We start from the raw sequence: 23,619 nt of genomic DNA on the forward strand, positions 1-23,619 counted from the left end.
AGTTTTAGTCTGTTAAAATAAAAATATATTTATTTTAAAAAATCCATGATGTTACAAGTGCACAATTAGGAGTTGGAGTTATTTCAAATCACAGAATTCTACCAAAATACACATATTTAATCTCTAATCTAAAATAGTTTGACTTGATACACTAATGTTCCCTTGTCGAATCACTGTTTGCAGCTAATTGTTCATCTTTATCTGATTCCAGAAGTCATCTTCAGCTATTGCCAGACTTTCTCAGCTGTTGGGAAATAGTTTCTGTCAAAAGATGTAACTTTCCCTGGGTACGGATTGATTTGATATCGCCCAAGTGCATCGGAGTGTGCAAAGTTGTCGACCCCTGTTTAGAAATAACGATATAAAGAACTGGGTGCAGTGATATTAAGTCCCTGTAGATACATGTTTGATTTTTAAGTACAAGCTTCTGTAACTACTCTGCTGAGTCATTAATTATGTCTGAAAAAGCAAGCAATCACTTGAATGGCCAACATTTTTTAATTTTTATTTTTTTTTACATCATAATTTGCTAGCCTCAGTATGTGTTGTGTTTGATTTATTTAATTATTACACTCTGTCTCAGTGCTGGTATGTGAAACTAGAACAATCCTATTCTCTAATACTACTGCAGAAAAATGAACAGCTCAACTCCTACCAAGCCGGATTGCAAATGCGGAAGTGAAACAAATCTCGAAGGAGCTGCTCCACAGCCCGTCTCCCCTTCCCTGAGGTGGAAAGCCCTAGTTTGAGCGTTCACTTACATCATCAAAGGGCCCTTCTGTCTCATGTAATATTAACATGTGCTAAATCAGTGGCAAACAGCAGCAGCAATGTTTACACAGCATTAGCACAGGCTTGCAAAGCCTCGTATAGAGGGGCTGTCGTTGTGTGCAAAGATTAGGAGGCTCTGACACCCACAGGGAGCGACAAGATTGTTGTATATATGGGTTCACTGTTTTACAAGGTGACAGACTTAGGCACATTGCATTTGTCCTCTACATGAGCCTTATCGAGTAGGGAGGGACATTCCTCTGTAAACCGTCTGACTTTTTGACACAAGCTTCAATCTAATAATCAGAAAGCTTTCGAGGTGAAGTGGGCTGTCACCGTGAAGTCAAATCTGCTGGAAATTAAGTCCATTAATCACGGTGTTTCATTTAGTCCTTTTTCTATATACAGCTCTAAATGTGTCCGCGTGACAGAGTAAGAGGGATCGAGGCCTTCATTTGGAAAGTCTTGAGAGAAAGAGAGAAAATGCTTGGTGGTGCACAAGAAGAGCCATCAGTTCTCATTATGGATAACAGATCATCTCTCCTAATTAGAGCTACGACTTTTTACCACAGTACAAATGCCAAATAATGCAAGTTAGCGATGGTAGCTGCCACCTACCACTGATTAATTAGGTGGATGAATAAAAAACAATAAGGACCCTGTGTTTTTTGCCCCAGTAGCTTATTGAAGGTGAAGCACAATATATTGCAGGCCAGGTCCTTTGGGGAAATATCAGAGGAAATACATCCATTTACTGCACCGTTATGATGTCCGTGTTATAAAATTGCAAACAGAGCAACAACTGTAATTTGCACCATGCTTTCATCAGTAACATTGAGAGAACTAAGAGAAAAGGACAGAAAGAATGCATTTCCACTGACATCATACTTATCAGATTTATAGTTTAGATTACAAAACCCCATTCTAATACCACCCCTGATCGCCCTAATAGTTTTAAGATATCAAGCTGCACAGACCGGCATGTGTTCAATAATCATGAGACAATAGAATAGATGGGGTAGGGTGGAATTTGCTCCTGGTCAAATCTGGAGTGATGGCTTTGGAGAGGAAGGGAATTTTGGCACCAGCAGAGAAGCATTGGTCGAGCGAGGACCACTATAGATAATTGGGATCTTCCTTTTTAGATGATTAAGATGGTGTTACAGATTTTTAAAAAGGAACAGGCAGGGAGGGGCTTCATTAAGGTGAAAAACTTCCATCCTCACCCTTATGATGAAATATTCAAAGAACAAGAGGTTCATATAACAGCTAGTCTTCTAAAAGCTACTCCTCTGTGCTCAGCTACAGCCTACATTCATCAACCGTATAACAGACCTCTTCTTGCCTGTTCCATTTGTCCCAGCTTTACATAAAACATCCCAACTGCAACTTGTCCAAAGTCATTGTTCTTTCTTTTGTTTTTAGTTAACCATTCTCATGTTAACCTGTTTTAGGGGACCCAGTTCCGTCGTATTGTTTTTGCGTCTATGAAATTCATAACCACAGCTCTTCCCATATCCACACGTCTGCTCTTGCAACAGCTCTGTTGCTGAAATGAAATAAGTAAAGCAGCAACATAAATCCAGCCAAGCACAAACAGGACATATACCTAATTTCATTTCCTTTCTTCTCTGACCCAGTGTAGTCTTATCTCTCTCCTCAGCACTTTTTGTGCTTTGTTTATTTATTTTGTCCTCTCCATTTCCCGGTTTCTTTCAAGACTTTAAGCCAGATAAGTTGTGCTTTGTTTAGCAAAGGTCGCAGGTGGAGAGAATATCCCGGATAAAGTGAAAACACAGAAGTGCTGCTCAGGCCCAAATGGACTCATAAGGAAAATGGAACATTGCTTTGTGCATATTCATGAGCTAAGTGCTGCTCATCACACAATCTTTGATCCGTATCAATAGAGTATGCAAATGCAGATGGGCACACTGCAGCACAGAAGGTATTTCTTGCCTTCCTTCTATTGCTCATATCATCAGACCAAACCCCCCTGGATTTGTATAGCAAATATAGCTCACTGCGCTATCTGATATTGTTAGCCTAACTAAAAAACGTTTGTGTGTTGTGCACAAGTGCTCTAATATGCATATAATGTGATATATTGTGCTGTGAGTATTACGTGTTTTATTTTAGGTTCAGTTGTTCCGTATGCATTCATTTGCTTGATCTCATTGCATTACAGGCAGCCACAGAGGGGATTGTGTACATGTTGAATGCGGAAAAATGCTACTTGAAATGGAAATTAAGAGTACCTTGAAAACGCAATATGACGCGTGAGTGCATGCATCTGGGTGTCATACAGCTGTTTCACACAGATGTGGTGTTGGCTTTGAGCTGACGTGTGAAGAGAATTCAGTCTTAAATCTTTACACACACACACACACACACACCACACACACACACAGACACACATACACAGGTGAATCCACACACACATACAACCTGGCGGCTGCTTGCATACACATAAGTGCATTGTACATTGTTGGAATCGACAATGACCTGGATAGCAAGGTAGTAGCAACCCAGCATCTTCCTTTATAAATCTAACCACTGAACAGCAGAAAATTGACACCGTCTACATTGCAGTAAAACCACCTTTTAGATATATGTACTTCCCTAATGACAGAGCAGAAACAGATATTTGCAGGTTCAAGGTTATCTTAAGGTAAAATGAAGCCATAAGTGAAGCATCAAATGTATTTTTTTTTCAAACACTGGCTGTTGCAGGATGACAGCCATTTAGAAGTTTCCTCAAATTGAAATACAAGTGCGATAGATTTTTCTGAGTGCCAACACACAATACCCTGTCAATACTCTGTTTCTCTTCTGTGTTTGTCCTTTAAAAATCAGATACCAGTATAAGTGAATGTAAACCTCTGAAATGCACAGTGTGGTATACACACACAGTCACAGACTAACACGTGTTCTAACAAATACATTTGAGTTCTCATTTCGTTTGTTAATAACAGTGATGATAGGGAAATGAGCTAGGGCTGATGACAGAGATATTCCGTGTATTTTTGTAAAATTATTTGTCAGCGTCTTCAGGGGCCATTTTCGTTGGCTACAGCACGTAAGATGCATTTTTTTTCTACAATTTACAGCCCCAAAGTGTATCTTTGTCATCATTTCCTAAAACTGCTGACATCAATAGAGGACACAAATGCAAACAAAGTGTGACAGATTGTAATGGCTTTTTCAGCGCATAATTACTGTACCTGCAGTAACAGACGAATGGCACAGCACTGTAAAAACTTTTAATCCTTGCCTGTCTGTCTCTCAGAATTGCAAATTATGTTCCATTTTGCTCTTTGTTCAGTCAGTAATGAAATACTGTATCAGCCCCTGTTTTCTCTGTCACCATGGCAACAAACACCCCCCCTTGGTAATAAAGCAGAAGAACACTCAATCAAGTCTGAGTCATTGAGGTGGGAACACTTTTACCCCAAAACACTGCAGGAATACGACCTTGCTTTTATGTCTAAAACCACATAAAAGTGTGATTTCATTGTATAATCAACTTTACCCTAGAATTAAATTCATACTGATTATGTCAGAAGCATCTCATTTAAGAACATTTATTTCTGAAAGGGTTTGAAATCAATAAGGAGGGAAAAAACATGAACTAAAAGAAAATATAAATGCACAAAAGCATAATTGACTGCCTAACAAGTATGCCGATATCTACAGAACTGTACATTGCTTAATTTCATTCTTTATCTTACCTGTTACTCTGTACATCTTGTTCATTACGATTTTATTATTTGCCTTAATTAGGTAGCAACAAGACTAAATACATCATCACAAGAATGTCTTTATTTTAACAGATAGCTGACCACCTCTTACACGATCCATTTTATTCACACTTACCATAAATAATCCGATCTTATATCACTTTTGCTCTTTCTGCTTTGATAATTTCATTTTTTTGTAATTATTTCTGCCATTTTCATCATGTTTTATAATGCAAACCTCGTCACGTGTTAATTAATAAAAAAACAGCTATATAAAAAATCAAGGTGAATTGCTTCTCACCCTTAAAGTGTGACAGAACAGCTTTCTATCACTGATAACTTCAGGCATTGCCGTTTGGATTTTTTTTTTTTGTTTTGTTTTGTTTTTTTGGCAAAGTCACACCCAAACAGATCTCTTCTATTAACTCTTAATGTGAGTAAGAATATTTGGCAGTAAACTTGCCTCAGAGTGTCACACATTTAGTTAAGCAGCCCTGTCTGCTCTTGTTGTGTGGGAGGCCTATTTTTCCACACTGACCCTGTGCTATTCTGGGCCAGCAGCTCAGCTATTTGACAGCCAACTTCTGGTCGCTATTTCCCCAGAGGTTAGGCTGAAGCGGACATCTCTCCTATGAGACGCTGGCCTAACATGCACACAGCCTGTGCTCCTTGCGGACATCGGCAAGCAACACATACACCACGGAGCACTGACGTTCCCAGAGGTGTCAGATGGAAGGGGATGTTTCTGCTACCTTCTACAGAGCAGAACTAAAAGCACATCATATCCATCCGAGGCATAAATCACAGTTGAGGCCGCGGTATAGCTGTGCTGTAGGTGTGTCGTGAGTAGCCAGTGATTTGTTGTTCTCGGTGGACTGCACCCATTGACTTTTCATGACTCACTGCTGCAAAACTAGATTGCAGTTTTGTGCATTCATTCTGTCTGGAAACCAGTAATTATGTAAATGTTGTCATATTCACTGTGTGAGCAGTTACAGTAGCAGACATGGCATGTTGAGCAGTGGAATCGCTTTCATAGCGAGATGATGGGGATCTGTTTTGTCTGGCGTTGCTGAGAAAGACAAGAGAATGACCTGTTAAGAGCTGTTGAGCAGTTCAAGCACACTAATGACAATTCTCATGGTGTCTGTGACTCATCTACATACTTGACGAGGTGCACATTAGCTTTACAGACATCACAGAAAATGCCAGTGTGTAGGAGGTGGACCTGTAAATCAGATATCATGCATCTAGTACAAAATTACTAGTTGATCAGAATGTTATTTACCTTATATCTCTGCTAAGGCACTACATTGTTCCTCATCCTTGTGTCAACACTGTTTTGACAGTTTTCTAAATACAGTTCATCAAACCCTTTATCGGTACTGGTTGATGACATCCTCGAGTAACCATGGACACCAGTGCAATATAATCTGGCCATTGTTTGTCTCCACTCTGTCTCGCTTTATTTTCTTTCTCCTCCTCCTTTGCTGTCATTGCCCCTGTTGCATTCATGCATAGATGGCATGCTAAGTGAAAGAGGAGCCAATGGGGATGAGCAATGCCTGCTAAGCTGGTCTTAGTCACGGGGCATTGTCATTAGATTAATGGAGCAGAAGGAGCCATCCGTTCTCTCTCCAGAGGGGAGCTTTGCTTTTGGTGGGGTAGGAAGAGGAGAAAAAAAAAGGATGATGTGGCAGTTGGTTCCCTCCTTCTGCTCACACCTCCTGCTGATCTCATATAAGCACAACGGTGTTCTTGATTTGGTCTCTTGTGATTTTTAAAAGTTTCATTCATACCAAAAAAAAACAAAAACCCAAAAAAAGTGACTCTGAGAAAGCCAACACAAACATGGTGTTGCCTTAGTTAGATTTATAGTCCAGTATCATATACTTTATACGGCTGTATTGTTAATTATTTACTGGTACTAATATATTTATTTGTAGTTAATTAGTATGTAACTGCTTTACGTATTGCTGCATGTTTAAAAACAAGTCATTGCATTCAATAAAAATATGTAATTATCCAATTATTACGCTTTGCTTCTCTGTAAACGGCCTGTAATTGTCTCCTGTACAGCCATCAACTCTTCATCAAGTCGTAACTTCTTTGTAATCACTGTACTTTAAAATTAAATTCTACCCAAACGCTTTTCAAGCTTCAAGCACAACTTCACAGCTTTGCCCACAGCATATAAATTTATATCAACACACTACACTCAGTTTGAAATTCAGTTCTTGCTCTGTTGAATTAATTCCTGCAAGAAGGGAAGCAATAAAGAGAAAATCTGAGGAGACTTAAAGTTGCACAACAGTGTTAGCTGAAGAAAGGAGACAACTGTTACCATGGAAAATAATTCAAAACTTCCTTGCTTTACCATTTGCAGCCAATTACCCCGACTGTCTGTGTCATCTGGGTGGCAAAGGTTTTTTGTTGGAGATTCACTTCTAGCACTGAAGAGTAATTCAGCACAAGTTACATCTGATGTTTTAGTTGTTCATGTCTCTCTTTTTTTTAAAGCTTAATTTCCATGTTTCATACACGGCTAAAACATCATCGCGTTTTACCCTCAGCACTAAAAAAGGCATATGTTTTCTCAGCATATCCACCAGCTATATGATTATCTGCCTGGTTGCTTGGTACTTCCAAGTAATATAATACCACACCACAGTATTGTTCATAAACTTTTAAGTGACTGCAATTTGAATGTTATGACCAATGTCACCGTACGCATTGTCAAACATTGTCTATAAGCGCTGCAGAGATTTTAGTTTAGAGCCTGGAGTGTTACATATGTTGTATCTGAAACTACTATGTTGTTTATTCCGTTATTGCTCCTTGTAAATTAGGAAGTATGGTTATTATGTTGCGAGCAGTAAAATGAGAGTTTGAGTACCTATGATTAACTGTCTTATTGAATCATCACTGACGAGGGTCAGCGGAATGGTGGTTTTCCTTTCTATAAAAGGCAAGGTTTTATATTGTATTTTTCCTAGCAGAAGAAAGTGCACCGACAGAGGATGCTCCTGTTTTGTGTTCATTTCTGGTCATTTTTGAAGGTACTATACAGAGCATAGACTACAGATGCCATATAGTGGACAGTAAATGCACTCTAACTGTAGTAAATACTCCCCATTGTTCAGTGTGGTTTGTGTTGCTGGGTTTCCCTCCTTTACAGTCAGAGAAAAGCCTAAGACAGTGAACAAATGTCAGATCATTTTTCAGCATTTTCTTGGAATTGTGATTGTTTGCCAGAAGCTACTTTAGTTCCCTCTTTAGACATCATATTATTAGAGAAAAACACAACATTGGTAGGTTCATCTACAGTGTGGTGTTCGGGGTATTGTGGACTTTCTTATTAATGCTGCGATGATTAGACTGACAGACCAAGAACTCCGAAGAGAGCTGTGGTGTTAAAATTGAAACAATCTGTGTCCTAGTCGGTCACATAAACCAACGGCAATTAAAGCACATGTATATATAGTGCTGTTGACTGCTGTTTGTGTCATCCTGTTTTCCCACAAAGGAAATAAGAAGCACAGACACTGATGGGCATTAATTATTCATTATATTGAGGGTAAACAGTCTATCTATATATCTATCTATCTATCTATCTATCTATCTATCTATCTATCTATCTATCTATCTATCTATCTATCTATCTATCTATCTATCTATCTATCTATCTATCTATCTATCTATCTATCTATCTATCTATCTATCTATCTATCTGTTGGCAACAGGATGTAAAAGCTTTAGCTTGAGTGGATTTGACCTCTGATATGAGAACTTAACCTTTAAACGTACACTGCATTTTCGTCACCTCTTTATAGGGTGTGGGTTTATTGACTGACCAGTGGTGTTTAGAAAATTGAACCATGTAAGGATGGGTCACAGTTCGATCTGAGTAGTGTGAGAAAAACAGATGTTCTATTTCAGCCAGGAAGACAAGACGCCAGCTCCTCTGTTAAGTAATAAGGACAAAAAGATTTTTTAAAAAGCTGTTATCATCTTTAAGATTCACAGGGCTTTTTTTGTTGTTGTTGGTTGGAAACATACTATTGTAGAATGAGCTTAGGTTCAGTTTGGCACATCAGTAATGCCAGCCTGATTTTAAGACAAATATCCAATTACACGATGCTGCAACAACACCCCTGGGAAGGCAGCTGTGAATATGCCCTAATGGTGACTCCCTCAACCGGCTGTCTTTTATACTGCAGAAATTACCTTAAATGTTACTGGATGAACCCCAGCTGGTCATAAGGCAAATATTTCCTAAAAGTGGTTAATGACAGAAGCATGGTTTAATGAGAGCTTTAGAAGAAAGAGCATTTTCAAGGTGGAAAGTGAAGAGTGAGCATTATTTACTGTGGAAACGTCCAGTCACTACTCCCCAAGGAGCAATGGGTATAGCAGTGTTCATTTCCCAAAGCTTAATTACACCGATCTTAAATGAATTGGACTCACAATTTATAGTTTATCATTGCTTTGTAAGAAAAGCACCTATAACACATTCGCGTCCAGGGTTCGCATTAATTGGCAATCCAGGGCAAAAGTTATGTCTGCTCCTTAATGAAGTAATTAGCTAAAGTCATTGCATCAAAGGCTTGTGTTGATTGCAAATTTGACTTTGTCTAGTCACTGGGTTGTTAGACTTTGCAATTCATTTATTATTTTGGCGAACATCCTCTACCCCAAACTGAGCCAGTGTATTACTATTATGATCCGAAACACATTTTTAAACTGACATCAATCAAAGATAAAAGTGGAATACTGCCTACACAACCCATTCAAAGCAGCCGTCTTCATAAGGACAAAAAAGTGGAAAATGAAATGTTTACAGTGATTTTCTTTATCTGTATCTGACAAGAATTCTCTTGCGTGAAGTGGCATCCTTTTTCTCACCTCCTTTAGGATCAAATCTTGGAATCACTGTGGAGAAAATTGTGTCATATTGCATGTTACCACATAATTGAAACTGTTCAAATACCACCAATAGCGTATTTGCATTATACATGAGCTGCTATTTATCCAGCACCATACAAGGGGTAATTATTCAACCTAGAGGAGGACGAATGGCCATCTTGATGGAGACTATGTTAATTGTGCTCTTAATTCTGCTTACAGCTAGTGCCATGATGGCCTTTCACGTCTTCACACTTCCCTGTTTGCACCTGAGAGAAAATCACACGAGCATTAATTTAAAAGCAGAGGAATCGGTGTGACATTTCCACTGCAACATTTCGACTCCTTAAGACACCAATACACCATATAGATCAGGCCGTTTAATGCATCTGGGCCCTCTGGGCTTGTTTTTACATGGCTTAAATGTAGAAATCTAGGTGTAAATAAAATTAAAAAAGGAAATGTATGTGGAAAGTTGTGATGTTAATAAAATCACTCATTTTAGCCTTTCTTTTTTTATTTTCCCTTAAGGTCTAGGTTTCTTATTTGTGCATTCACAGATGGCATTTCCCACTTTATTTTGTCAGGCGATGGGAAGATGGAAATAGTTTTTCTTGCCCTGAGCTGTGATGTTTGCATTTCCCTGTCATGCTGTACACGAGCATGATATAGCATGAGTAATTATTGATCCTTATAAATCGACAGCGTTTGCAACTCCTGGCCCCACTCATTTTTAATTTATTTATTATTATTTATTTCATCCCTCTTCGCCCATCCCCCAGTTTAAAGGTTGAAGCATTAAGGACTGACAACCGCTGACCTTTCCCACTGCGTGCATCTATTATCCAACAGGACTAATCATGCTTTTCTTGTGCCTTAGATAGATGTGAGACAGCAGAGGGATGTGATGTGGAGAAATGTCAAGGTCTTGCTGTGTTCACATTTTGTCTGAGATTGGAATATGGTGTTATAGATCCTTTGGATCAACTGAGAATCTGGTCCTGTGTGAAATAGCGTGCTAATTTCACAGTCTTTGAAAGGCCTGCGACTAAGGGGATATAAATTATTCAAAAAATAACATCACAGACATGCTTGTTAACAAAGGCTTTAAATAAAGAAGAATCACAGCTTGCACGACTGCTTTTGGACAACAAGTCTCACCTAATAACCAGTTTTTCGGAATGATCAATGTTCAAATAGTGATAAAACACATTGAAGCAGACTGAAATAAAATGCTACTTCTTTGGGCAAAGAAGCCCTTTTGATTCTGCAGCTACTGTATCTCACATGTACACCGCAGAGCTTAATGGCAAGAGAATGGGACCTATTTTGGCAGTGTCATTTAGGTTTCACCGGCCACTGAAGTAAGTTGTTGAGAGCAGCAATTGCTGTCTGAGTCTGGGTGCTTTATCATGGATGCCAGTGCTGGACAGAAACTACCAAGCACTTAAATCTCACTCTGCCTTGGTCGTTAGATGTCTGCAGATCTGTTCACGCTGCACAACATCAGTCTTTACAGTTTAGGTATTTCCTAATAATTTTGGCTAAAAGTGGTGATGCATCTGTTATACTTCATTTAGACAGCGACCAATGTCATGCCACCAATAAGTATACCATTCTTTACAGTACAGTGGGTTAAACATTTCAATTCCCTTGAAACAGTTTTTAAATAGCTTCTGTTGCAGAGGGACTGTGGAATGTACAGATAGATTAAACGAAACAACCCAGAGGTCCATTTTCATAATTATGTTTTGGTGCCAAGCCCGACTGCTTGGCTAGCACTCCTAGAAAGGGACGGTGGGAGGGAGAGAGAGAGAGAGAAAGCAAAGAGAAATCAATACTTCAGTTGTAACAGCCCTAGCTGTGATTTTTTTCTATAGGGAGGGATAGGGGATGGGATTGGGTTGGAGAGGACCTGTGAGTCTCGCCCCTGTGGCTACAGTGCCAGCTTGAGCAGAAAAGCAAAAGATGTCATAAGCTGAGCAAACTACAGTGCTACCTGCCTGGCAGACACAACTTTCTGACTGCATAGAGGTGGTACTGACCACCCTCCTTACCCATCTCTGAGAGCTGAAAATGAAGAGAGATCAGCCTATCCTGCCTCTGCTCCTCAAGACTCAAGCACCGCAAAGCAACAAGGCACCAAGGCCAGTAGGCAGTGTGAGTAGCTGCCCTCTGCCTGAGGCAAAGTGAGTCAGCCATTTGTTCTCCTCTTCCTTCTTTCTTTAATGCCCCGTCATTTGCAGCAATGTGAACAAGATAATCCAATATACAGGACTGACGCTGCACAGTGAGGCACTCATCTACAACATGTGCAGACACGTGATTTAATTTCTTTATATTGCTTTCAATTACCTCTCTAAGTCCCTTGTTGAGCTCGATAAAATTCTGTATTGTGGATATTTATCTCCAGGTGCCCATTCCCCTTCCTATAGTCTTCTTCATTTAGGTATTCTAATTTCAATGTAAATAAAACCCATTTTGAAGTCTCTGTGTATGTGGTCACTAGAGAAGCACGGGTTCTTGACATATAGCTCTATAAAAGGGTGAACAAGCGAATACGGACTGCTGCAAACAGATTGCCAGCATCCTCTTTTGTATTACATCAGGTGCTTCGACTCTCCTTTTTACTGGCGTGTGCGTGACCATGTGCATGTGTCTGTGCGTGTCTTAAGTGTGCTGTCATCCACCCCTGGTGTCGTCTCAGGTGCGATTCTAACCTCTCGCTGCCAGCATCAAATTATCATATTTATCAGGAAGCCAGCTGTAGTCTTAGCAGGAATACCCAAACCTCAGCTGTGGCTCCAGAGGAACGACCACTGTAAATCACACTGTCAGTCTTTCATGCCAGCTCAGTCACGGTTGTCAAGGAGACTGTGATGTGATTGTGAAGGCTATTCTGTTTTCTGCGGGATTTGACCACAGCTTTGATTCAAAATCATATAGACTCACAGGGACAGAAAGTAAAGACTGAAGAGAAAAGAAAAGAAACAAAATGAAATGAAAAGGAAAGTAAAACTGTTGAACTGTAATCATATTTTTTTGGTATTCCATGAAAAAGTCAAAGCTAACATAGTACATTCTTGTTGTTGTTCATATTGGTTCTTCATAAAGTTCCCCTTAGCTGCTACTAGAGTTTCGGCATGTAAGAGGAGACAGAGCCAATGTTTCTTTTCAGGCAGTGGCTAGACAAACTCATGGTCTTGGAAAGAAATTATCATTCAATTTGTGGAAGTGAACTTTTAATTTTGTGACATTAGACTTTTGAAGGCTTACTTTTAGACTATCCAAAGTCACATAAATGGCAGAAACAGATAGTCAGGATGAGCACTAATCCTGACATGTTGCCTCAACAGCTAAAAACTGCAGTTCCTTGAATGTCCACTTGAGGCTGGCTCCAAAGCGAGTCAGTCCCCATAGACTCCTATGTTTAAATGGCCAACTTTGCAGCCTGCTACAAAAAACAACGTTGGGCTCTATTGCTAATTTTGCTGTTTTTATTACTGAAAGGGAACATATTTTTAAATAACTCACCTGGTATAATTGTATTAAAGCCTAAGATAATGGGTAATTAAGGGCATGTCTGTTATGAGTAACTGCTCTGTACCGTCACACCTCTTTGCCAATTTTTGGATTAGCCAGGAGTTAGGGAGAGTCGAGCACTGCCAAGATAGCAACAGTTGGAGCCACCACACTGAGTTTCAAAGCTGCTGTTCAAAAAATTACAGGTGACATCATGGAGGGTTTTTTCATCTTTATTTTAAAGTCTATGATGTAGCCACATTTTATACCAGGTTTTCTAGGTTTGCAATTATGGCATCAAAGTCATAGAGAGGGTAGTAAGAAAGTTTGGAGAAGACAACGACTTTCATTAAAAATAAAAAAAAAGAAAGAAGAAGAGCTTGGAAATTATGTTACTTATTATTTGATCTTAGATCTTAGTTCCACTCTTAACTTTGATTTGGTTTTGAGAAACAGTGATTGATTTCTGTTTGAAATCATTGTCAAAAACATGCCTACGTTAAGACCTAGGAGAACTTCTAAATGTTTTTTTTTTCCTTATTAAAATCTCATGGGCACTTGATCTGCACACAGTGCAGACAGTATTGATCATGAAATAAAAGGTAAAAACATCAAGGTTGCTCTCCTCACATTCATTAAACCTCTAAAATCTGTTTAATTAAAATGGCATATTTAGACCCCCCCCCCCCCAAAAAAAAAAAAAATACTCCTTTGATGCCTTTAAAAGACTTGGCTGTAACTCTGCACTTTTGCCTCTAGTTTGCCTAGATATGTGCAAAATGACCTCCTTCTCTAGCTCCATACACACTTTTGCCACTTGTCTGCAGCCTTAACATGTGAAAAATGACAGTATGGTACACAATGCCATGTTGTAATATTGGAGTAATTCTGATTTCTTTTTCAAACTGGAAACATATTGAAAGCAATGATGCAGAACGCTCCACCCACAAGCTGACAGGATTCACTCCTCAAGTTTGTTACGTATAAAACCTTGGCTATTTGATTCCGTATTTTTATGAAATCCTAACCAGTATACTGCAAGGTGGAATTTCTCAACCCTGGTATTGACTGCTTAGTTCTCTAATGACTTGTCTTTTAGCTTGTAAAAGAAACACCACATGGAGACGTTAACAAGGTTCAAAGCTTGATTTTCATAGGAGGGGGTCTTTACTCTGAATGCTTGTCTCAGTGAACACAAACAGAAGGACAGAAACTGAACACAGCAGCACTCTATTAAAAGTAGTGCTGTCAAAAGACAAGCTTAATCGTCTAGCACACCGAGGAGCAGCATTAAACACATTACAGGGTAATTAATGTGGAAATGATTTTTTCGGTGAAAGAGAGTCCTGTCGTGTAACTATAATCAGTGTACTAAAGAGTGGACGGTCTCATTTCCGCCTGACTTCTGCCATCATCCCGGTGCACATCTCCACTTTGGTCGCACACACTGTACACGTTTCCATTGCAAAGGTTCGCTCAAAGGGGGCTGTGTACAATTGCTGGAGCTGACCTAGTATCAGCTTTGTTAGGGATTCATTGACCGTATAGAATTGGGTCACTGAACTTCTGTGTTGCTATCAAGGTGTCTTAACCTTGGTCAGTTGCAGTTTAGCAGCACAGAATATAAGACTAATGCAGTGTATCCATGCAGTATTAAATAGAAATGAAAGCATTCGCTGCTTGCTGCAATGTGTTTCATTTTAACTTAATAAAATTGAATGTAGTTTTTTTAAATCACATTCTTTTATTTCATTTACTTCTACTTGAGCTTCTTTTGAATGATTTCTGAACACTGAAAATAGTACCTGTTGTATAGGCATCTCTATATTTCTCCACATAGAGATGGCCTTGTAAGGTTTCTTTCCTGTTATGAATCAGTCATGTCATTGTGCTTGCACATTTTGTTCTCCAAGTTGTTGAAAGTCAACGGAGTGACAAAAATGTTCCTAAATCCCATCATATTCTTAATCCACTAGATCTAACTCAAAGTTGCACTCCCGATTGTTCAGTCATCAGTGAACCTCACTATTCTGGACTATTTTTAAGCAGCCGCTTTAATCACTAAGCTTTAGTATTAGACATAAGAAGAGGTTGCTCTTTGCTTCCGTGTATGTGCTTGCATTTGTGCAAACAGCTGCACTGGCATGTTAAACCAGAGGTCTGCAGGGAGAGAGCTTGTGGAGGAGGGTAGGATTGTATCCCAGTCAGCTACATATTAGTGGACTTGTCACTTAGTAAACAGTGACTTAAGCTCATTTCCATTCTGAGTTAGGAAGTGTAGAGAAAACTCCTAAGTGCATTAGAGTCACTTGCAATTTAGGTCCACTTTGTCTTTCACTTGAGGGTGGGTAGCGAGACAGAAAAAAGTACCAGAGGGAGAAATTAAACAGCAATCTTTAATCAAAGTGACTCACAGATGATGTTGCATCCTCCCCTTACAGACTGGCAATGGACAGACTGATTATATCTTGGATTTTTAAAAATCGTATTGTAATTGTAAATATGCAGTGTGGTTTTATTAAAATGGAATTAGTTGTGTTAGTCACTTCCCATTAACACACACACACATAAACACACTAATGTCACTCAATGAATACATTTTCCTCAAACCAGTTTTGATGTCAGATTTGTTGTTCTGAAAAATTAGAACTCCACCGAAGAACTCCCTTCATTGCAACAAGATTCAAGTGCAGAACAGACACCGCAACCATTATAATACTGAACATGCTTGAAAATCTATGGCTTTTCTTCTTGTTATTTCACAGTTTTTTGTTTTTTTTTGTTTAATGTGCCACAAGTTCTGGCATTCCCTTTGATGTTGTTGTAAGCCTGGTGGGCATTCTTCCTCAGGCAATATGCACTCCACTCCTTAATAGGGATTGATTTTCAAAGGCGTGGTTTGTAGTCAGTCACAGCAGGTCGTCAACTCCTGGTGCTTGATATCCCCCACGGACTTGAACCTCACACAGCCTTGACAGCCTCTGTTACCAAATGTCATCCACCTTAACCTGTTTCTGTCACCTCTGGTCCATACAGTGTATGTACAGTCATCACCTCTGGGAGCTGACAGCTCGAGACTAAAACAAATAGAAGTACTCCTGTGAGAGGAGGCCTGTAATTGTTTCACAGTCTGCATACTGTATTCCCCTGTTACATGTTCTGCTCCATCTATGTTGACAGACTGATTTATTTACTGTGTGTGTGTGAGAGAGAGAGAGAGAGAGAGAGAATATGTTAGTGCTCATATGTGTGCATAAGTGGTAGGAATACAGAAAAAGCAGTGAGAGATTCTGGTGGTTTGGTGCATTTGAAAAGGAAAACAACACACACAACCCTTTAGCCTCAGTTAATGGACCGCTCATGAACACCATCCCCACAACGAGTAAACAGTCGGATAGCAGACTTTTAATAAAACAAAGTGCCTCCATCCGTAGGGAAATTAGCTTAATTCAGGAAAATATGGCGTTAATCAAAATTATTAAGCAGGACCACTTTAACTAGTCGAACAGCGACTTCATTTCAGCATCAGTAAAACAATACAGACAAGCCATTTCTCTTGGTCAACAGTCAGAAGAGTTTGCACAAATTAACCTTAAAGGGTATCAAGTTGTGTATTCAAGTGAAATGAAAGACGTGATTGTCACACACAAAACACCTTTTAGCTTCTGCTCCTAAAAAACAACATAACAGTGACACAACAGAATACTAAGTACGCTGACAACACTGACAACATAGGAATGAACGTTTTGCAGTGAAGATGTACAATCAAGCAAACTTGTAAGTAAGCATGAAATGATGGCTGTGATTGTCACTGGAAGCAGTTTGTGTAGGCGGTGGTAAATTTAGAATCACACTGAAACGGAAAAGCCACATGCTAACTCGTCAGTCAGAGTAACAATTTCAGGTGAAGGAGGGAGAGTGAAGCAGCAGCAGGATCTGGCTGTGATTATCTGCTGGTTGGTGGAGGTTGAACAATGCAGAGACAGGATGGACACTTTCACCAAGGAACAGTGTGACCCCAAAGCTGTGTTCCACTGACAATCTTGGATAGGGAAACCTTTGGTGGGAAATTCAGATCAGGAACTAACCAATCACAGATGTGCTCATCACCACGACTGTTGCTAAGGTTCAAGCCCCCTCTCTCTAGGTGCACTGTCCATGAGCGGTCAGAAGCAAAATAACTGTAGAACTGACTTCAAGATCATTTATTAAATAGAAACATCTAGTTATTGAAAACCTGCAATGAATTAAGATCTAGGGGTCTCTCTTTAGGTTACTGAAATGTTAAATAAAAACATGCATATGCATCATGAAATGTAGTTAAAAATGAGAGAATTGTGTCATATAACAAAGAATTTCCGCATATACAGATTCAAAGTATAAGAAAAACAAGATTTTTGGGGGATGTATGCTTCAGAGAAAAGTCTATCTGAGAGCAGATGAAAGGAGAGGATAGAGATGTTTTTTTTGTGTTTCTTCTGAGTGTGTGTCTACAGCCGGCACACAATCCAAGGTGTCTTCATCCAATACTGGTCCTACAGAATGACAGAGTGGCTACGATTATTAAATCTGGATTTGGGTCATCACTCAAGTGACGTTAGATTTCCGAAATGTGAGCTTGACACTGTTAAACTCATTGTATAGGCTTCTATGTGTGTGGTGAAGTGAGGGCCTGGAGGGGACATTCCAGTCAGGGCAAGTGAAGCAACTCCCCTGCTGTGTCGAGCTCTGTGAAGACTCAGAACTGCCACTCTAAGCCCTTATCAGCTGCTTGAGAAGTTGGCTCATCTCTTGCTTCCTCCAGGAGGGCTTTAAAACTGGGTAGGCAATATTTTCTGGCATAGTGGGGGAGGGGGTAAATCTGTGTGTGCCTTTTGACATATTGTAATCAATTATTAAAACACTGAATTGTAATTGTGTCCATAGTGACTATCTTACCTTAACATTTTGTTCAAAACAACTGGCATGTCAAATGTGTAGAAAAAACACAAAAGCACAAAACATTTACCATCGAATCCTGTGTCAATAATGTTACTGCTGCTATGCTACATGCCTAAATGCACACATCTGTCACAATTAAATAAGCACTCCTCAATGCTGCTGTTGTGTGATGCTATAGGTATTTATTAAAGGCAAAGAAAAGAAGCTGCGGATTTGCAAAGAAGACCTCTCCATGTCTGTTAATGTTTCTGTTAATGTTTCTAACCCTAACCCTGGCAGTGGCTTGGTGGTTTGCACTTTCGCCTTGCAACTCGAAGATCCCCGGCCTTCCCGGGATCTTTCTGCATGGAGTTTGCATGTTCTCCCTGTGCATGTGTGGGTTTTATCCGGGTACTCCGGCTTCCTCCCACAGTCCAAAAACATGCTGAGGTTAATTTATAACTAAACTGTCTGTAGGTGTGAATACGTGTGTGCTTGTTTGTCTCTATATGTGAACTGGTGACCTGCCCAGACCCCCCGTGACCTTCATGAGGATTAAGAGGTGTAATGATAATAAATGGATGGATGTTTACTTTGTTCAGATCATCCTGAGTCACATTCAGGGATTTTAACAGACATGTTAGTATGTTATTTAGTAGCAGGGACAGGTTGCGTAGCGCTGCCAAGTTAGCCAGGGGGGCTCGGTCTGCTTTGGCTGGGTTGCCTAGGTGACGATATTGAAACACAGGATGACCTCCAAAAACATAATGGATGATGTGTGCGGGTGTACCAAGAATAATGTACTGTATTTTAAAAGACGTGTAATAGATGTACTAGACAATTATGTAATAGGTAGTCTATGAAATACATAAAAGTTGATTTGTGCCATTGCTGAGCTCTGTCTGTGTGCACCTCTGCTGACTAAAGCCATGCAAACTGCAGCTTTCTAAGTCTCTGCAATTTAAATTCTGAACCAATTTCTGTGCAAAATTGTGAGCAAAAACATGAAACACTGGAAAATGTTCCACTCACTGTAAAAAGTACCTCATAATACATTCATGGACTGTATGCACTTTGTAATGTAAAACAATATATTCCCCTCTCTCTCCAGCATTCCATGTTAAGTTCCTTTCTGTTATTTTAGTTATGAGGACCTAAAAGGGACTCTGTTCAAAATATTGAGAGCAAGCCATCAGTGATTGCTCACAATATCTACAGGACAGTCCCAAAGCTTTGATGCTGCTTTCACAGCTGTTGTGTTTATTGTTGCTTCATAAGCGCAACCAAGTGTATAATTGGGAAGGGGAGTCACACACTTATGTTTTCCCCAACAAATGGCAATAAATTGGAAATGAATAGGGACTAACAAAGACAAATCAGTTAACATGGCTCTAAAAAAAGAGGGCATATTTACCATTACTTTTATAGTACACTGGGGGGACAGATTTGTATTTCCTCAGTATTCAGGGACAAAAAAAAAAGCATTAGCTTGTAATTGAAGTGGCCTGAGAGGAAACTAGACTTTAACATATCTAGCCGAGATCTTGACTAGGAACTTCACAGGGATTTGGGCACAAAGGGCAGCTCGAATTAATATTGACTTTTAGCTTGACTACCTTTGTGCGTTTTAAGCACATGCTCATCTGGTAGGAAGGTATCAGAGCAGATGGGGTAGAGGAAGCCGCTGCAGGAGGCTGTATGCTTTCAAATTCTAGAGTTTTTCATTTCTGCCTTTTCTAGATTTCTGCCTATTGTTGCTTTAATTGTCTTTTTAAATTGTAAATCTCTGTCTTGTTCATTGTTGTGTGAGGAACAAATTACGAGGGTGACTAGAAGTCCTTGTTTATTATCTGCTCTCAGTGGCCCAAGCGGTTTCTTACCAAATTTATAGCTGTGAGAAAGTGTCGTTGCAGGGTATGAGTGGTTGGTCCAGAATGCATCATGTGTCAAGCTGTTCTCCTGCTCAGAGATATCCTACACGTCTTACATCACATACAGTAACTTAAAAAGCTATCCTCACTGATAGCTTCCTCCACTGTCATTCTTCTCTTTTTCGAGCCCGCTTCCTGCTGCTTCCTCAGGCAAAACTGTTGTGTCCAACACCTTAGCTGACACCAGCTCTGTTAGTCATTCTTCAGAGTTAGTAACTGGAAGGGTAATTTGCGTGGTGCAGCTGCTGGAAATGGTTGCAGAAATGGAAATGTTTAGTGGGGCACTGATCATCCTTAGTGAAGGAAGTAGTCTTCTGACTGGGCTTTCCTCCTTTTTGGCATAGCCTGTCTGTGAAAAGCATTTGCTTTATCTAGCATGATCAAAGCTTGGAACGGAAGGGGGAATAAAAAAAAGTAATTTGTCAAAAACGTCTGTGCATAAAGAGGTATGACAAAGACAAGATTCATGAGATTACATGGAGATGAACTGATTATGTGCAACGTACGCAGACGTTGCTAAACAGCAATAAAGAAAGGCTGCTAAGACTGTTATTTAACGTATTGCCATCATCACTGCTTCCTGACAATAGATCTGAAGTCCTCTGTGACATCCCCCCGTCTAAAATAATGGAAAAAATAAAATGACACTATCGAGCTATTTCCAGTTATTCAGCTCCATTTAGGTGATTTAGATAACATACATGAGAATGCCCATCTCTGCAACTACCATGGAAAGCTTCATCAAATTAGAATTGAAGTGATTATCCAGGGCAGAGCAAAAGGACAAAATCGATAGTTCTTTGTTCGAGGCTAAAATGAAGAATGGGCATTCGACAGGGATCTCTCTCTCTTTCTCTGTTGCTGCCTTTCTTTCTCTTTCACACACTCACACAAGCCTCTTTGAATTGCGTATTCTGTTCCAACATCCTTGACCGTATCAGCATTAGGCTTGTACGGTGTAGTCTCAAACCTTCTGTCTTGGTTTTTCCCTCCCCTGTTCAGAAAAAAAAAACCTCAAAGGAGAAGCACTTCCTTAGATAATTGCAATTAGTAGTTTTGGCTGGATTTTGCAGCGTTGGCCCTGGCCTAGCTCTGTGTATTGGGTAACAGGGAGTGGGAGTGGGCCTATTGGGCATGCTTCCAGCCTCCAGAAAGCCCTCTGCCCCTTCGCCTCACATGAGCCCACTGCAGCAGTCAGAGGGCTTAGCAGAACTAGAGATAGGAAACTATGTAAGTGAATAAAGACAGAGAGGAGGGACTTGCTTTCTGTTGGTCAGGTACTGCAATTATACTGTAATTATTAAAAACCCTAAAGGGAAAAAAGTGCTGCACCTTTTTCTGCTTTTTGAAAGTCTGTTACTTCAAAAGGATACAACAAATGACACATAAGCACTTTGTCATAGAAAATGTCAGTACCATTTTAGTCTTAATCGACAAACTTACACGTAGTTGGATAAGAGCAAAAATGTCACACCACAAGTAGAGACAGGCTCAGGCACATTAATGCAGCATTTAAGAGAAACGAGACCAGACAGTTTCAGTTGCTAATACAATGGCAAGTGTTCTTTTAGTCAAAAAGCAGGAGGCCTCCACCAGCTGTAGTCCACTGAAGTCAAAGGAAACACAAAATGAATTTTTAACAGTAATGGCTTAAATTGGCCAGCCTTTTCTTTTCTTGGAGTATTTTGTATAAACTGTGACTCATTCATTCCTAATGTACTTTGCAAAGCCAAGGAGAAAATTGCAAAAAATGTCACAACATAATAAAGATTCCAGGAAATTCTCTGTTTAATTCTCAGTAAGGTACAACACTAAGTGAATGCGAGGAACTTAATCTAGTGCTTTGTGTGATTCTCAAACAAATTCTCTGTGAAAAGCTGCTCACATTTATGTGGAATGCAGGCTCTCAATCACACTCCGTCTCTCTCTCTCTCTCTCACACACACACACACGCTTTTAACACACACATCCTGCTTCACATAAAGGACTGTAATCCATCAATGTGCTCATTGCTGTCATGAGTAAAGAGACAGAGCTCTAAGCAAGAGTCCTCTAACACAAATTTGATTTACCTCAATTTGCCTCAAACAGTGACATGTGAGTACTAGAAGTGCTAATACAGACTGGCACCTTTTGCTGCCAACAGGCATGTGTCTGTTTAGCTCAGTTTCAAAGCCTGGACTCATGCTGAAATCTGATTTGTTTCAGGATGATATTGAATTATGAAGAATTTGAAGTTATGAAACTTAACTGTGAAAGACACTGATACGGTGGAGAAATTTGATGACTTCACCTGGGACTACAGCGGACTTTGTGTGTGGTGCTGCCATAAAGGATGCGTTGGTTTAAGTCATGACATATCATCTCTAATGTTTTCCATATTTCTACAGTTACTCAACCAGTTTGGATGGCGTATGGCATGCGGACATGAAATCACACAATCTTCAGTTGCTATCCAGCACATACAATTCATTTAAAATTTGTAATTTGTGAAAACATCCATTTTTTTTAGTTTAGTTAGTGCAGCTCTGTAGCAAAATTAATTGTTCAAAATAGACCGAGATCAGCTACTGTATTTGACTCCCGGATTCAGGTTCGAACCATGTGATCAAGAAACTGTGCCTTGATATAAAGACAGGCATAAATCAAACTAAGGGTTGTTTCATACATAAAAACCATCTGGCACCTTAATTATACAATAAAACACCTCTCTGCACCACCAAGCCCCATAATGATTTAGGCATGCTAGTCATGCATCACAGCCATGCTGGAAATGTCAACCTAATGAGTTCAGCTTTCTGTATACATACTGTGTGAACCTGGTCGTTTTGGATGTGAATGAATCCAATTATCATGCTGCAAGTGAACCTGCTCAATGTCACTTTACTATGCCGCAAACATTTTGACACACATGCCCTTTGTAGTACTGTTACTGTAATAATTTAAAGATCTGTACCATTATGTGTCTGTTAAAAAAAAAAAAAAAATGTCCCCACATACAAACTGTTGGTCACGCCAAACATCTGTAGTATGTCATTCACCGTCTTCTATTTGCCAGCTGAGTTCCACCATCTGCCCAGCGCAAAAATGAAAATAGTACCTGTGTCATCTGGTTTGATGCAGGCTCTTGCAGTAAAAAACAAGACAAGGAGTGGTGGAGTGTGTCAGAATACAAACGACTGAGCAGCCTCCAGTTCTTGGTACATTGTTTTACATCAACAATGAATAACTAAAAGAAATGCTCAAACACTTGCACAGATTATAACACACATTACAGGGTGTTATAATCTAAATTGCCTATCTCATATTCCCCTATGGAAAATGAAACTTTTTTTGGCTGTAACTGTTTTTTATAACTATACTGGCTTTGAAAAGATCAGGAAAGATGGCCCTAGTGCAACAGTGCTAGTGGAATATCCAATATAAGCTAGAAAGAAGAAAATCTACTATCCTTGTTCTGTGCAAAATTGCATTCTAACCCACATTTGAACCCAGTATGGGCCGCAATTACACAAATGCAGTGGATACCTGTGAAAGCTGTAGTCTGTTCCCTCTGTGTTTCCAGGTTGCCTTGCTGAGATGGAGAGGGAAAAGTAACAATATCAGGGAGTTTTATACTCAAAAGATAATTGATGTAAAAAATATATACTTTCTGTAAAGTAATTGTGGTAGATACACACTTAAACTCTCATTGCTGGCTTCTTATTACCTTCAGCTAAACATTCCGGTGTGCTTTTGCACAATATGTGTCAATTGTTCCTCCCATACTTGAAGTGGAACTGATATACTGTAGATTTACAGCCAGTATGGACATGAGAGACATTTGCAACAAC

At 39.6% G+C, this 23,619-nt stretch overlaps 1 protein-coding gene across 1 annotated transcript in view; it reads left to right on the forward strand.

Annotated features, from left to right (window-relative positions):
• Positions 1 to 23,619, forward strand: part of ctnna2 (catenin (cadherin-associated protein), alpha 2) — a 343,745-nt gene that overhangs the window by 277,441 nt on the left and 42,685 nt on the right. The window lies entirely within an intron of this gene.

Source organism: Amphiprion ocellaris, chromosome 4 (genome assembly GCF_022539595.1).
Source record: "Amphiprion ocellaris isolate individual 3 ecotype Okinawa chromosome 4, ASM2253959v1, whole genome shotgun sequence".
Lineage (NCBI taxonomy): Eukaryota > Metazoa > Chordata > Actinopteri > Pomacentridae > Amphiprion > Amphiprion ocellaris.